This window comes from Natator depressus, chromosome 27, assembly GCF_965152275.1.
Source record: "Natator depressus isolate rNatDep1 chromosome 27, rNatDep2.hap1, whole genome shotgun sequence".
NCBI lineage: Eukaryota > Metazoa > Chordata > Testudines > Cheloniidae > Natator > Natator depressus.
This window is the reverse complement of record NC_134260.1, coordinates 9,921,798-9,937,952: the sequence shown is the minus strand read 5'-3', so window position 1 is coordinate 9,937,952 and position 16,155 is coordinate 9,921,798. Positions and strand designations below refer to the sequence as shown.

The following is a 16,155-nucleotide window of genomic DNA, read 5'->3' as shown; positions in this document are numbered from 1 at the left end:
ATGATGAATCTGGCTCATTATTAGCCAAACTGTCTCACCCTATAATCAGAAAAACTTTGCAACGAAGAAAACACCATTGCAAGGCCTGTAGCAGGACCCGAATGCAGATAACACACATGACTCTGTTGTCCATTTCAAGTTTGGGCCAAGAGACTCCAGAATCCCAAATTCAGCCCATTAAAAAGTTTTTATAGAAAGGTAGGTGCAAAAGGAAGGCATCCAGTGTGGCATAAATAAGGCAATTAGGCTGAAGCCCAAAGCGTACTCCTGCTGTGGGCATCAGGGAGGTTACCATAGGAATTGCACACGGCAGGGTAAAAGGGTTATCCTGTTGAGTAGCATTTCAGTCGGTTTTTGAAGTAGTGCAAAGATAGCTTAAATTGCACCTGTGCTTTGATGTTAGTCCGGAACCTTTTATATTGGTCTTCTACCTTAGTCAGGTTGGGATCAGATGCGGGATTATGTGCTTGGTGACCGATAGAAACATCAGTGCAGGAACCGACAAGCAAGATGCCCAGTCCATCCATGAAAAATTCTGGGGAGGAGAAAAAAGCAAAGTTAAGCGACCCTGCGTTTCCCCAAGAACGGCTGTGAAATTATTTTACAAGGCTCTGTATGGTCCACTCAGGACTGAATCACTTCTCCATGTAAAGGAATTGAACCACAGGTCCTCTGGGTCTAAAACCAAGCTGCTACGGCTTGCCCTAGAGAACCAGGTCCAGTCACTTGTGGACACTAGCAGAATCCTGCCTGTCATGGCCCTGTGGACCGCGCTGCGCACTGGAAGCGGCCAGCAGCAGACCCAGCTCCTAGGCAGAGGCGCCTGGAACCGGTGCTCTGGGCGGGGCACAGCGGGCAAAACCCCATGGCACCCCTGCCTGGGAGTCAGATCTGCTGCTGGCCACTTCCAGGCCACAGCACAGTGTAAGAACAGGAAGCAACTAGCCTGCCTTAGCTGGGCAGCACCACCAAAGGGACTTTTAACGCCATGACCCAGTGCCTTACATTTCGTCACGCAGTACTGGGTCGTGACCTGCTGTTTGAAAACCGCTGCTTAGGGAAGCAGAGTATCTCAGGTGCTGCAGCATGGGACCCCAAGAGAAGAGTTTATAATGCTGAGTGTGAGAATGCACCTTTCTCTCCCTTTATATACTGCAAACAGTCTTCAACAGTCATGGTCCTCCCAACCACTCTTGCTTGCAATAGTGTTCTTGCAGCATATTCTTTCCCAACAAGTGTTTGCACCTGAAGCAAAATCCTCTTTTCGGATCTACACGCTGCAGCTCAACTCTGCGAGCCTGCTCTCCAGCTATGATAGGTACATGTCTTGAGAGCAGAGCAGAGCCGGGATGGGAGCAGAGAATTTCATCCTTGGAGAACACGGCTGTTTTCCTGTCCATAAAACCAAACCAACACACACGTCAGTGCTCTAGAGCCATGGTTGCAACACTGCAGCTTGCACCAGTGTGTTGGTGAAGCAGCAGGGACCAGTGCTTTTTAAATAAGTGTTTCCACAGATCAAAATCCTCCTCTTGGTAAAGGTTCAACTGTATCCAAAACAGGGGTGGAGGGAGGACTAGGAGAGAATACACAAGTCCTCACAAACGCTGGGGAGGTCCCATCTGCCTTTTCTCATGTCTGCAGTTTTTCCTTCCGAGGGGTGCATAATTGCAGCCTAATTCCCCAGCGCCCACATTCTGCTGTCCAAGCGTGAGAGAGTCCAGCGTGGTTCAAGCGCAGGAGATACAAGTGCAGCAGTATCCGCTCCCGCTGCACGCCATGGAGCAGGAAGGGTGTTTTCCTGCAAGGCAGCTAGTAGCGGCTGAGGAAGGTTTCCACTCACTGTAACAGTTTATGCCCAAATACATTTGTTAGTCTCTAAGGTGCCACAAGGACTCCTTGTCGTTTTTGCTGTAACAGCCTTGTCCGTTTCAATATAGAGAGTGAAAACACAGCAATGCTATTGGAAATCTCCCCAATTCTGAGATTTTCAGCCAAACTACTCAAAAGGTAAAAAGCTTCCTCTGTGAGGAATGGCTCAGCTGTACCATCACCCTATGCAAAATTCTCTCCATGAGAACAAACGCCTACTAGAAATATACTGCACACAAACTACTGCTCAGCTTAGAAAGGACATAAATATTGATCTTTTAAAATAAAAATAGCTGCAAACTAAGCAAAATAAATTTTATTTTGGAAATGTAGAAAGAGAACACATACTGAACTATCGAGATACAGGCCTCGTAAGAAATGCAAGCCAGAACACCAGTGCCAGAAAGAAACCACTGAATAAATACAATTCACTAGTAAAACAACGTGTTCAATTATTTTGAACAGTATAATCCAGCTCATCCTGCAATGCAGGAGCAAAATCTGTGGGCCAGTTTTAGCTAATAATTGCTCTGGTTTGGATCAAATCATAGTTGTCAGCACAGAGTAGGAACCCTGCCTATAGAGGTTTGGTTTTATTCTTTCACCTAACAGTTAGCTGCCACTGCCATATGAATCAGAGTAGTGTATGCCCCCCTCCAACCAAGCTCACCTGCTCACACAGAGGCTTTCATCACATGAAAGGCAGCATGGTCTAGCAGGTAGGATACTGGAGTGGGAGTCAGGAGAGGTGGGTTCTGTTCCCAGCTCCGTCAGTGGCGTGCTGCGTGACCTTAAGCAAGTCCCTTCACCCCTCTGTACCTCTATTTATTTACCCATCCATCCTTTGGTCTGGTTGGTCTTCTTAGACCAGCAGTTCTCAGACTGTGGGTTGGGACAATGAAGTGGGTCGGGACCCCATTTTAATGGGGTTGCCAGGACTGGCTTAGACTTGCTGGGGCCCGGGACCAAAGCCAAAGTCTGAGTCCCACCATCGTGGGCCGATGCCAAAGCCCAAGTGTGGCGCTCAGGTTACAGGCCCCTGTCGGGAGCTGAAGCCCTTGGGCTTTGGCCCCCCTGCCCAGGATGGTGGGGCTCGGGCTTTGGCGGGGCTCGGGCGGGTTGAGACTTTGGTCCTCGCTCCTGGGGTATAAAAAGTCGGATTTAAGTGGTTTCAAGTAATAACAGACAGAACAAAGTAAGTTACCAAGCAAAATAAAACAAAATACACGAGTCTAAGCCTAATACATTTAAGAAACTGAATACAGGTAAATCTCACCCTCAGAGATGTTCCAATAAGCTACTTTCACAGACTAGACTCCCTTAGTCTGGGCCCAATCCTTTCCCCTGGTACAAGTGGTAACTAGGGGATTTCTGATGACTGGCAACCCACTTTGTTCTGTTCCACCCCCTTTTATAGCTTTGGCTGAAGGAGAGAATCTTTTGTTTCTCTGGATTCCCACCCCTCCTTCTAAATGGAAAAGCACCAGGTTTAAGATGGACTCTACCAGTACCAGGTGACATGATCACATCCCTCAAGCCTCCATTCTCCCAGCCTGACTCACAGGAAGGCTTACAAGTAAACACAGAATCATAGAATATCAGGGTTGGAAAGGACCTCAGGAGGTCATCTAGTCCAACCCCCTGCTCAAAGCAGAACCAATCCCCAGTTTTTGCCCCAGATCCCTAAATGGCCCCCTCAAGGATTGAACTCATAACCCTGGGTTTAGCAGGCCAATGCTCAAACCACTGAGCTATCCCTCCCCCAAAAGCCATTTACAACCAATTGTCCTGGTCAATGGGAGCCATCAAGATTCTAAACCACCATTAATGGCCCACACTTTGCATAATTACAATAGGACCTCAGAGTTAACTTCATATTTCTAGTTTTAGATACAAGAATGATACATACATACAAACAGGATGAACACACTCAGTAGATTATAAGCTTTGTAATCATACCTTACAAGTGACCTTTTGCATAAAGCATATTCCAGTTATGTTATATTCACACTCCAAGCATATTTTCATAAGGCATATGGAGTGCAACGTCACAACTGGTACCCAGAAGTCACTTTCTACAGGACAGGTCCAAAAAGGAAAATAACAGAACACCACTGGCCATCATGTACAGCCCCCAGCTAAAACCTCTCCAGTGCATCATCAACAGTCTACAATCTATCCTGGAAAACAATCCCCCACTCTCACAGGCCTTGGGAGGCAGGCCAATCCTCACTTACAGACAGTCCCGCAACCTGAAACAAATACTCACTAGATGCATCCGATGAAGTGAGCTGTAGCTCACGAAAGCTCATGCTCAAATAAATTGGTTAGTCTCTAAGGTGCCACAAGTACTCCTTTTCTTTTCACTAGCAACTACACACCACACCACAGAAACACTAACCCAGGAACCAATCCCTGTAACAAACAGTAGTCTTCTGCCTCAAGCCCCTGCTTAGAGCTCAGCAGGAGCTGAGGCCTGCAGCACCCAGAACTCGGAGGCTGCTGGGTGCCCCGACCCCCAGGAACCCGACTTGCCCCAGCTGGGCTTACCTTGGGCTGCAGAGGTGGGTGGCTTTTCTGGCTGCCCAGGCAGCCCTCCTCTGGCGGGCGAGAAAGGGGACTGCCAGCTCCATTCCTGGGAACAGAAGTCACAGCTTCATATCTACTTCCTGGATCAGAGAGCCAGGGGAGGGAGGCACTGGCCCAGGCCCTGACACCAGGGGGAGCCCCCTTCAGTATTGCCAACCACCAGAGATAAAAAATCATGAGTTGGATTCACCCCCCCCCGCCCAAAAAAAATCACGAGATTTTAAAAACAGCATCAAACCAGGTTTTTCCAGTTGGTCTGTTTACTTTTGTTATAAAAAAGCGCTTATATGCTATTTTATATGAATGTTCAATAAGTTTGTTCTTATAACTTAGCATAAGTTACTAACTTAGCATAAGTGATTAAAGTAGTTGAAGCCTGAGGCCGAGGTCAAGCTGACCTGAGAGGAATGATCTGGAGGATGGTGTGGATTGCACCCTCAGCAAGTTTGCAGATGACACTAAACTGGGAGGAGTGGTAGATACACTGGAGTATAGGGATAGGATACAGAGGGACCTAGACAAATTGGAGGATTGGGCCAAAAGAAATCTGATGAGGTTCAACAAGGACAAGTGCAGAGTCCTGCACTTAGGACGGAAGAATCCAATGCACCGCTACAGACTAGGGACCGAATGGCTAGGCAGCAGTTCTGCAGAAAAGGACCTAGGGGTTACAGTGGATGAGAAGCTGGATATGAGTCAACGATGAGAAGGCCAATGGCATTTTGGGATGTATAAGTAGAGTCATTGCCAGCAGATCGAGGGACGTGATCGTTCCCCTCTATTTGACATTGGTGAGGCCTCATCTGGAGTACTGTGTCCAGTTTTGGGCCCCACACTACAAGAAGGATGTGGAAAAATTGGAAAGAGTCCAGCAGAGGGCAACAAAAGTGATTAGGGGACTGGAACACATGACTTACGAGGAGAGGCTGAGGGAACTGGGATTGTTTAGTCTACAGAAGAGAAGAATGAGGGGAGATTTGATAGCTGCTTTCAACTACCTGAGAGGTGGTTCCAAAGAGGATGGATCTAGACTATTCTCAGTGGTAGCGGATGACAGGACAAGGAGTAATGGTCTCAAGTTGCAGTGGGGGAGGTTTTGGTTGGATATTAGGAAAAACTTTTTCACTAGGAGGGTGGTGAAACACTGGAATGCGTTACCTAGGGAGGTGGTGGAATCTCCTTCCTTAGAAGTTTTTAAGGTCAGGCTTGACAAAGCCCTGGCTGGGATGATTTAATTGGGGATCGGTCCTGCTTTGAGCAGGGGGTTGGACTAGATGACCTCCTGAGGTCCCTTCCAACCCTGATATTCTATGATTCTATGAATGCTGAAGAAGCAGCTACAAAACCAGTTGAGACTGCCCGTTATCACTGAAGATAAAAAAGAATGCAAGGAGTAGGACTGACTGTCTCCCAGAGCAAGTCCAGCACCCAGCAACAGACTGTCTACTCAGCAACAGAACTGTCCAATGGAAAAGAGCAGAGACCCCTACTCAAATTAGGGGATTGGACTTTGGACATGGGCAAGGGCGGTGTTACCAACTGTAAAGGGTAGAATTGCTTGCAATTTCTGAGGGGCGGGGTCCCTCTCCTGAGGCACCCAGCTCGAGCTGTATTTCTGTTAACTAATAAAAGACGCATGTATAGATTAGACTCAGAATTTAGAAGTTCGTGGGATCCTAGAGTCAAATCAAGCACCTAAATTGGTGAGAGCAAGGGCTAATTGTTTTTTCCCCTAACACTTTTAACCTCCCTCTACTCTTCTGTCTGGGTGTGGTCATTTCAGAAAAAAAGATATTACCTAACCCACCTTGTCTCTCTGGTGTGTATTGAGGAAGGCTATGCTTGTGCCCAGGGGCTGTGCCCACAATAAGGGCTGCTTTTGTTTTTATTTCCAACTGGCCCCTTGGCACCTGCCAAATGCTGATTTGTATTATTGCAGGTGTGACGGGGCAAGGCCAGATGGCTATAGAAAAGTAGTGGGAGATATATATATTAGCTCCAGGCTAAACAAATCCCTGGTACTAGGATAAGTGAAATGACAGGTCAATTAAGACACCTGGGGCCAATTAAGAACTTTCCAGAAGGCAGGGAGACTGCTAGGTTGATTGGGACACCTGAAGCCAATCAGGGGCTGGCTGAAACTAGTTAAAAGCCTCCCAGTTAGTCAGGTGGGGGTGCATGTCAGGAGCTGTGGGAGGAAGTTGCACTGTTGGAGAGGCTGAGTAGTACACACCATATCAGGCACAAGGAAGGAGGCCCTGAGGTAAGGGTGAAGTGGAGCTTGAGGAAGTGAGGGCTGCTGTGGAGGAAGTAGCCCAGGGAATTGTACATGTCATGTTTCTAAAAAGTCAGCTACCATACCTGATACTATTAGGGTCCCTAGGCTGGAGCCTGGAGTAGAGGGTGGGCCCGGGCTTCCCCCCACCTTTGCCCCCTGATTAATCACTGAGACTGGGAGACAACAGAGACTGTGCAAGGGAGGATAACGTCTCCTCACCTCCCTCGCTGGCTTATGATGAAAATGGCTCAGTAGACTGTGACACTTGTCTCTAGAGAGAAAAGGGTTATGTGGAGGGTCACAGTGAGCCTCTGAGGCTCGCGAAATCTGCCAGGAAACGTGGGACCCATGGAGGCAAGGACAGAGCTTTGTCACACAGGGTATAGTGGGATGTAGCTTAGCATGAATGAACAAAACTCAGGGAAAAACATAGGCCAGTTTGGCTCTTATAACTGCCAGGCATTCTTACAACGTGGCATATACTAACAAGATATATGTGTTGGCTAACACTGCCTTGTGGCTGTTTTGTCTCCCTTTGTCTGAGACTGGATTTTCCCCCTCTTTTTAGGAGCTAGATTTAAAGGGTCAGTGATACTAACCTTTGCTTTCAGAGTAGCAGCCGTGTTAGTCTGTATTCGCAAAAAGAAAAGGAGTACTTGTGGCACCTTAGAGACTAACAAATTTATTTGAGTGTAAGCTTTCGTGAGCTACAGCTCACTTCAACAAAAGCTTATGCTCAAATAAATTGGTTAGTCTCTAAGGTGCCACAAGTACTCCTTTTCTTTTTACTAACCTTAGGGTTGAGCAAAAGTCACATTAACTGGGTTCCCATGGTGCCCTTAAACCAGCCTTGACGTAAAAGAAAGCAGGTCTATTCCTGCTTCTTTGCACCCCAGTACTTTTTCACTCCTTTCTATTCTATATAGGTTCTTAGACTGTGCCTAGAGCGCATTAAGCAATATGACCTCAGTCATGTGTTTTTTTTTCTTTCATTGGCTCTCCAGGGGGAAGAGGGCGTGCAGTGGACTGTTCATTTTGGAATTATGTTGTTAGATACTTGACCTGCTGCAGCACTGTGCTTCTGCATTTAGAGCCGCATGTCCAACAGCGATGGGCACAGTGTAAGTGCTAAGATGAGGCAGAACAAATTGCATCCCCTGATGTGTGGCTGTCTCTGCCACTGGAAGTTGGCCCATATTGTTCCCCTAGTGACAGTGCAAAGTGCTACTGTACTAGCCCTGACCCTGGCATTAGCACTTAATGCAGCAGTGCAGAATGCTGTCCTGGGGAGAGGGAGTCTGGATAGGAGGTGAAGTGATCAAAGAAAAGTAGGGGACTGGGAAGTGAGAAGGCAGAAAGAAGGAAAAATAGGAAAGGTTTCAGATCAGGAGACGCAGGAAAAAATAGATCTGGGTATGTGAGCAGATGCTATTAGAGGAGGTTTCAGAGTTGTAGCCGTGTTAGTCTGTATCCGCAAAAAGAACAAGGAGTCCTTGTGGCACCTTCGAGACTATGCCCAAATAAATTGGTTAAGCTTTCATGGGCTAAAACCCACTTCATCAGATGCATGGACTGGAACATACAGTAGGACAATATACATATATACAGCGAACATGAAAAGATGGGGGTTGCCATACCAACTCTAATGAGACAAATCAATTAAGGTGGGCTATTATCAGCAGGAGGAAAAAAAAACTTTTGTAATGATAATCAGGGTGGCCCATTTCAAATAGTTGCCAAGAAGGTGTGAGTAACCGTAGGGGGAAAATTAGCATGGGGAAATAGTTTTTAGTTTGTGGTAATGACCCTTCCACTCCCAGTCTTTATTTAGGCCTAATTTGATGGTGTCCATTTGCAAATTAATTCCAGTTCTGCAGTTTCTCGTTGGAGTCTGTTTTTGAAGTATTTTGTTGAAGAACTGCCACTTTTAGGTCTGTAATTGAGTGTCCAGGGAGGTTGAAGTGTTCTCTGACTGTTTTTTAATGTTATAATTCTTGATGTCTGATTTGTGTCCATTTATTCTTCTGCGTAGAGACTATCCGGTTTGGCCAATGTACATGGCAGAGGGGCATTGCTGGTACATGATGGCATATATCACATTGGTAGATGTGCATGTAAATGAGCCCCTGATGGTATGGCTGATGTCATTAGGTCCTATGATGGTGTCCCTTGAATAGATATGTGGACACAGTTGGCAACGGGCTTTGTTGCAAGGATAGGCTCCTGGGTTAGTGTTTTTGTTGTGTGGTGTGTGGTTGCTGGTGAATATTTGCTTCAGGTTGGGGGGCTGTCTGTAAGCGAGGACTGGCCTGTCTCCCAAGGTCTGTGAGAGTGAGGGATTGTCCTTCAGGATAGGTTGTAGATCCTTGATGATGTGCTGGAGAGGTTTTAGTTGGGGGCTGAAGGTGACGGCTAGTGGCGTTCTGTTACTTTCTTTGTTGGGCCTGTCTTGTAGTAGGTGACTTCTGGGTACTCTTCTGGCTCTGTCAATCTGTTTCTTCACTTCAGCAGGTGGGTATTGTAGTTTTAAGAACGCTTGATAGAGATCCTGTAGGTGTTTGTCTCTGTCTGAGGGATTGGAGTAAATGTAGTTGTATCTTAGAGCTTGGCTGTAGACAATGAATCGTGTGATGTGGTCTGGATGAAAGCTGGAGGCATGTAGGTAAGTATAGCGGTCAGTAGGTTTCTGGTATAGGGTGGTGTTTGTGACCATCGTTTATTAGCACTGTAGTGTCCAGGAAGTGGATCTCTTGCGTGGACTGGTCCAGGCAGAAGGTTGATGGTGGGATGGAAATTGTTGAAATCCTGGTGGAATTCCTCAAGGTCTTATTTTCCATGAGTCTAGATGATTTGTCTCATTAGAGCTGGCATGGCAACCCCCATCTTTTCATGTTCTCTGTATATATCTATATATCTTCCTATTGTATTTTCCACTACATGCATCTGATGAAGTGGGTTTTAGCCCACAAAAGCTTATGCCCAAATAAACTTGTTAGTCTCTAAGGTGCCACTAGTACTCCTTGTTCTTTTTATTAGAGGAGGGAAGCAGAGGGAAATAAAAATCTACAGACTTACCAGACAGAGAGAATCAAGGAAAAGATATGAAAGGATATATAATTGGTGAAAAAGGGAATGGATCAAAAAGCTGGGCAGTGGGCTAGATGAAAACAGATCCAGAAAACAGTAGACAGGATGCCCATTCACAAAGGACCATTACATGAACAGAGAGAATAGGGTGACCAGATGTCCAGGTATTTTCGGGACCGTCCCAATATTAGGGGCTTTGTTTTATAAGTGCAACGATAACCCACCCACCCCTGCCCCGCAAAAGTGTCCCATTTTTTCACCCTTGCTATCTGGTCACCCCGCGAGAGAATGACTGTGTGAACACCTATTGAAGGAATACAGTTCCAAGGTGGAAGCATGAACAAATTTACTTTCCCTTTCTAGTTATTTTCATGTTCTGATTCTCGTGTCCTAGCATAAGGCTGAAGTGCTCAGGCTGCAAACTGTAGTTAAGGTTGCTTGTTTGATTTAATTATTTTCACGGATGTTGTGTGCATTTCACTGAAGCACTTCCACTGGCTCTGGTTTTGAGCTAACATCCTTTAAGCAAAACAGGTGTTTAGAGAACCCAGACAGTCTTTGTGAACTTGAAGCTCACATTTATAATGATGCAAAAAGAAAAGGAGTACTTGTGGCACCTTAGAGACTAACCAATTTATTTGAGCATAAGCTTTCGTGAGCTACAGCTCACTTCATCGGATCCGATGAAGTGAGCTGTAGCTCACGAAAGCTTATGCTCAAATAAATTGGTTAGTCTCTAAGGTGCCACAAGTACTCCTTTTCTTTTTGTGAATACAGACTAACACGGCTGTTACTCTGAAACCTGTCATTTATAATGATGGGTTCTAAATTAGCTGTTACCACTCAAGAAAGAGCTCTTGGAGTCACTGTGGATAGTTCTCTGAAAAATTCAGTTCAATGCTCACTAGCAGTCAAATGTTAAGAACTACTAGGAAAGGAATGGAAAATAAGACAGAAAATATCATAATGCCACTATATAAAACTGTAGGCTGTTATTGGTGTATGGTTATACTTTTGTTATGTATTATAATGAATGTTGCTGCAATTCATAGAATCATAGAATCTCAGGGTTGGAAGGGACCTCAGGAGGTCATCTAGTCCAACCCCCTGCTCAAAGCAGAACCAATCCCCAACTAAAGCATCCCAGCCAGGGCTCTTCAAAATGGAGTCTAAGAATTCAAGATGGCGTATGTGGTAGAAAAGGTTTGAACTCCATCTTGGTAGTAGGGTGACCAGATGTCCTGATTTATAGCAACAGGCTCGATATTCGGGGCTTTTTCTGATATAGGCGCCTATTACCCCCCATCCCCTGTCCCGATTTTTCACACTTGCTATCTGGTCACCCTACTTGCTATCCTTTCTTCATGGCATTTTCCTGCTCAAACTCTGTTTCCTGCCAGAACTTGAGGGAGTGAGAGCTGGCTGGAACTGGTTGGGGGCAGTGTCTGCCAGTGTGTGCCTCAGGAATTTGCGCCACAGAGAGCATATAAGGAACTGTCAGCAATGACGCGGTGCTGTCCACCATCGAGGCAGCCACGTCCAGTTTCTCTGCACAGCATCGGATCAAGACTTCGGCTACTACCACCTGCCAAGGACTTTGATACTTACTGGATATCCAGTGGAGACTTTGCCATCAGTCCAGATCTGTTGATCTCCTGCTTTGGCGGTAGAGAGTCAGATCCTCCGATGTTTCTGAGACGGTCCATCAGTTGCCGGTGACCTCCATCTGCAGAGAGACAGTAATTGTTTTTCGGGCACTTAATAATTTAACCAAGGGACGGTTTGAGGGTCTGGGCTTTATGCCCCTTGCTGGAATCTATTCTTGGGTATTTGTAATGTGATTCCCTTAGTGAATCTTACCCCAGCTGTAACTTTCCCTTAATAAATCTTCTTTCTGTTTAAGGTTATATTCTCTATCCTTTATTTCAATGCAACACGGGCGGGAGGCACACAGATTTCTAACTCTTCCAGTGGATAGATGCTAGTAGGAGTCAAAACTGTTATTTATATGTCACCTCCTTATTATTCTATAACACAGATTTGGGGGTAACAAAACCGTAGTGTGCCCATGTCTTGAATACTGTGTCCAGTACTGAGATGGTCACCTCATCTCAGAACTGATATCTGGAACTGGAAAAGGTTCAAAGAAGGGCAACAAAGACGATCCAGGGGATGGAATAGCTTCCATATGAGGAAAAACTAAAAAGATTAGGGCTATTCAGCTTAGAAAAGAAAAAGCTAAGAGAGGGATTTGCTAGAGGTCTATAAAATCATGGCAAAAGTGAATAGCGAAATGTTAGTTGCCCTTTCCCACACTATAAAAACCAGAGGTCACCTGATGATATTAATAGGCAACAGGTTTATAATAAACAAGAGGAAATACTTTTTTCACATAATGCACAATTAACCCATTGACATGGGATGTTGTGATGGCTCAAAGTATAACTGGGCTAAAGAGAACTAAAGTTCATGGAGGATAGGTCCATCAATGGCTATTAGCCAAGATGGTCATGAATGCAACTCCATGCTCAGGGAGACCCTAAACCTCTGACTGCCAGAAGCTGGGAGGGAAAGACATGAGTGGATTCATTTGACCTGTTCTGCACACTCACCCTAAGACTCTGGTCCTAGCCCTGACAGGACACTGCGCTAGATGGACCATTGGTCTGACCCGATATGGTAGTTCTCATGCTGCCACATTGTCACTGAAGGATGTGACTAGAAAATCAGAGCTCCCACAGGTAGGTAAACTCTGAGGGGAATGTATCTAAGCAGCTGGGGGTTTGGGCAGGCTGCAGCACTGGTTCCAGCATCCAGGCAGCTGGACTGTGGAGAAATAAGGGAAGGAAGAATTCTTCCCTTGACCTAGCGCTCGCTACAATGGGGGCTAGGTTGGTTTACCTAGGTGGCACAGGGGTGTGGACTTCACACCCCTGAGTGACATAGCTGGATTGACTCAACTTTTGAATGTAGACCTGGCCTCAGTAACTCAAGCGATAAGGAAAGATGGAGAATGCTTGGTATTTGTTTGAGCATTCTATCTTCAAAGCCCTGTGCAAACACTTTATCACCATCAGCTTCTATTCTTGGGAATACAAGGGATCTCAAGGGCAAATCTGTGTAATTTAAAAGTCACTGTTAGAAGTGAATAGAGACGTATGACAGGTTTCAGAGTAACAGCCGTGTTAGTCTGTATTCGCAAAAAGAAAAGGAGTACTTGTGGCACCTTAGAGACTAACCAATTTATTTGAGCATGAGCTTTCGTGAGCTACAGCTCACTTCATCGGATGCATACTGTGGAAAATACAGAAGATGTTTTTATACACACAAACAATGAAAAAATGGGTGTTTATCACTACAAAAGGTTTTCTCTCCCCCCACCCCACTCTCTGGTAACAGCTTATCTAAAGTGATCACTCTTCTTACAATGTGTATGATAATCAAGGTGGGCCATAACCAGCACAAAACCAGGGTTTAACAAGAACGTCTGAGGAACGGGGAGGTAGGGTAGGAAAAAACAAGGGGAAATAGGTTACCTTGCATAATGACTTAGCCACTCCCAGTCTCTATATGAAAAAATGGGTGTTTATCATTACAAAAGGTTTTCTCTCCCCTCACCCCACTCTCCTGCAGGAACAAATAATTCTCCATTCAGGACAACAGATCTAATAAAACACCCAAAAGTAAACAAGGGGTACATCTACACCGCATAGCTGTGTCTGGCCTGCGGGGCTATGAAATTCCACTGTAGATGTTCAGATCCAGGCTGGAGCCTGGGCTCTGAAACCCCACAAGGTGTGGGGGGCGGGGCTCAGAGCCTGAGCTCCGGCTCAAGTCTGAATGGCTACACTAAATTATTCAGCCTCACCCACCCCTGTGAGCAGGAGTCAGCTGACCTGGGCTCTGAGACTCAGTGCTGGGGTTTTTTTATTGCAGTGGAGACATTATGAATCTTAGCTGTATCTTGAGGCCAAAGACATTATTGCAGGTGCAAATTATGCAAATTTAGAGAAATACCATTGGTTTCAAGGGGGGTGGGTTTCTGCCTTTTTAAAAATGTATTTTATACCAGTATAACTGAGATCAAGTTCTACCCCCTAAATGCTGAACCTTCCCTTCCTGGGGATTTCTAAAGCTAATAAACTAGAAGCATCATCAGACAAGTGACTTACATTTGTGCGTAGTCTAGCTCCTGTCACATCCGTAGACTATCATAGAAACCTAGAGTCGATGCTCAGCCTCTGGCTACTTCAACTGAAAGTGCTGCATCATAATAAGCAGCTTATAACCTTCTGGCTTCTTCATGCTGATGTCTCAGCCAGCTGTGCCTAATGTTTACTGTTTATAATGTAACAAACCCATAACCATTCACTATGACGCACAGATAACTCTGCTTCTCCCATGATGCAAATTCTCATGCACTTAAGATAAAAGGAAATTCCTGGCAGACCTTAGCAGTTCCCGACTTACTCATTGAACAGTTCAAGAAATTCTGATCACTGCCAGGAGAGAGCAGCAGTGCACATGCCACAAGCTAGTCAACTGCAATAACCATTATTCTCCAATAGAGCAGAGGTTCTCAATTGTTTTCTTTCAGAGCCCCTGCCCCACCACCCCGCATGCTATAAATACACCACGGCCCAGCTGTGCCACAACAACTGTTTTTCAGCATATAAAAGCCAGGGCCAGCATTAGGGGGTAGCAAGCAGGGCAATAGCCCCGGGGCCCTATGCCACAGGGCTGCCCTGCAAAGCTAAGTTGCTCAGGCTTCGGCTTCAGCCTCGGGTGGTGGGGCTTGGGAACCCAGGCTGCAGTCCTGCACGATGGGGCTTTGGCTTTCTACCCTGAGCCCTAGCAAGTCTAACGCCAGCCATTCTTGGAGACCCCCCCTGAAACCTGCTTGCAGCCCTCCAAGGGGCCCCAGATCCCTGGTTGAGAACTACTGCAATAGAGGACTCCCTCTAACTTCTTGCTCGACACACTTTCACTTTGAGACGTCTGTTGTCACATCAAAGCAAAACTCTGTGCTTATTTTCACAGACTTTTGAATCTCCTGCATGTACAGACTTAATCACTTGCCCATTGGCAAGCCCTGTGAAAGCTAACAGTATGTCTGCTGGCAAGATGTGCTGTTAAGCAATAGACTACTGTGATTTTGCGTTAAAGAAATGAGTTTTTTGCATCAGCCTCGGATGAGTGATTAGCAGTTTCCTTGAAGGGAGTAGGGAAGTGTTGTATGCACAGGGGAGCTGAGGCAATGAGCCTCTCTGAACAAAGTATAAATGAACATGGAACAGCAGGAGCACCTGGGACAGCTTGGAAAAGTAAAGGAGCATAAAGCATAGCAGGATTAGGGTGGTTCAATTACCAGTTGTGATTGTGCAAGCAGCAGATAATTTCTGTCCTCTTTATCCCATGCTTTAGTGCAGGAAGAAATTCCACCAGCTTCGTTGCTGGTTGAGGGGCAGGTGACTTGTGCTGGGTGCAGCTGGGTGGTATTTCTAGGGTTCTGCTAGGAATGTGGAAAAAAATCATACCCAAATACACGCTTACAGCCAATTCTTATTAACTGAAATTTATTAAAAAAGAAAAGGGAGAGAGAATTGGTTAAAAGAACAGTATACATACACACGAGTCAATCTTGAGATTCAGATTCATAGCAGAGATGGAGAGCTTTGTAGATGCAAAGAGTTCTTTCAGAAATAGTCCATAGGTTATAGTCCAATGTTTATACTCAGGGCGGTCCAGTGAGAACTGGGATCTCAGTCCTTATAGCTTAAGCCTCCCCTGTATGAAACCTCAAGCAGACCTGTGTTAGGTACAAGAACTAGAATGGATAAAGCAGCAGGGAGCCACCTAACAATCAACGAGCTCTCAGTCCTTTACTGTGAGACCAGCCTCTATCATCTGGTTGGCTATCACCCTCTACCTTGTTATTTCCCTCCTGCTTCCTATGATGGATAATGAAGACAGGTGTATGTAAACCAAACAGGAAATGTGTATTTGGGGAGCTGTATACAAAGCAGGGACAAGGGAAGTGAGTAATCATGAACTGAAGCGTATACTTCTCCAGGTACAGTAACCTAGTGAACGTGTGGTGTGAAGCCAGGACCCAAATCAATACCAGAGGGGTACAAGGTCAGTATGACACACAGATATCACCCTTCCGTCGGCCGCTCAGGACCTCTATCTCTTAGCTCGTATCAAGCCTTGAGAGAGGAACACTGAGGCGATCCCTCGTCAGTCTGGTCTTCCCTGAGGACACCAAGACAGGTTTCCGTGACGACAGCAGGACGTCTGCAGGCAGATGATAACGACTGTGATGGGTA

The 16,155-nt window shown here is 45.9% G+C and overlaps 1 long non-coding RNA gene across 1 annotated transcript; it reads right to left on the bottom strand.

Annotated features, from left to right (window-relative positions):
• Positions 1–401: 401 nt before the first annotated feature.
• On the bottom strand, positions 402–11,550 carry LOC141978604 (uncharacterized). The gene is made up of 3 exons (XR_012636406.1): positions 11,435–11,550; positions 4,423–4,507; positions 402–535 (listed from the first exon to the last, which is right to left on the bottom strand). It is a non-coding gene; the product is annotated as an uncharacterized LOC141978604 (long non-coding RNA).
• Between the last annotated feature and the right edge of the window lie 4,605 nt (positions 11,551–16,155).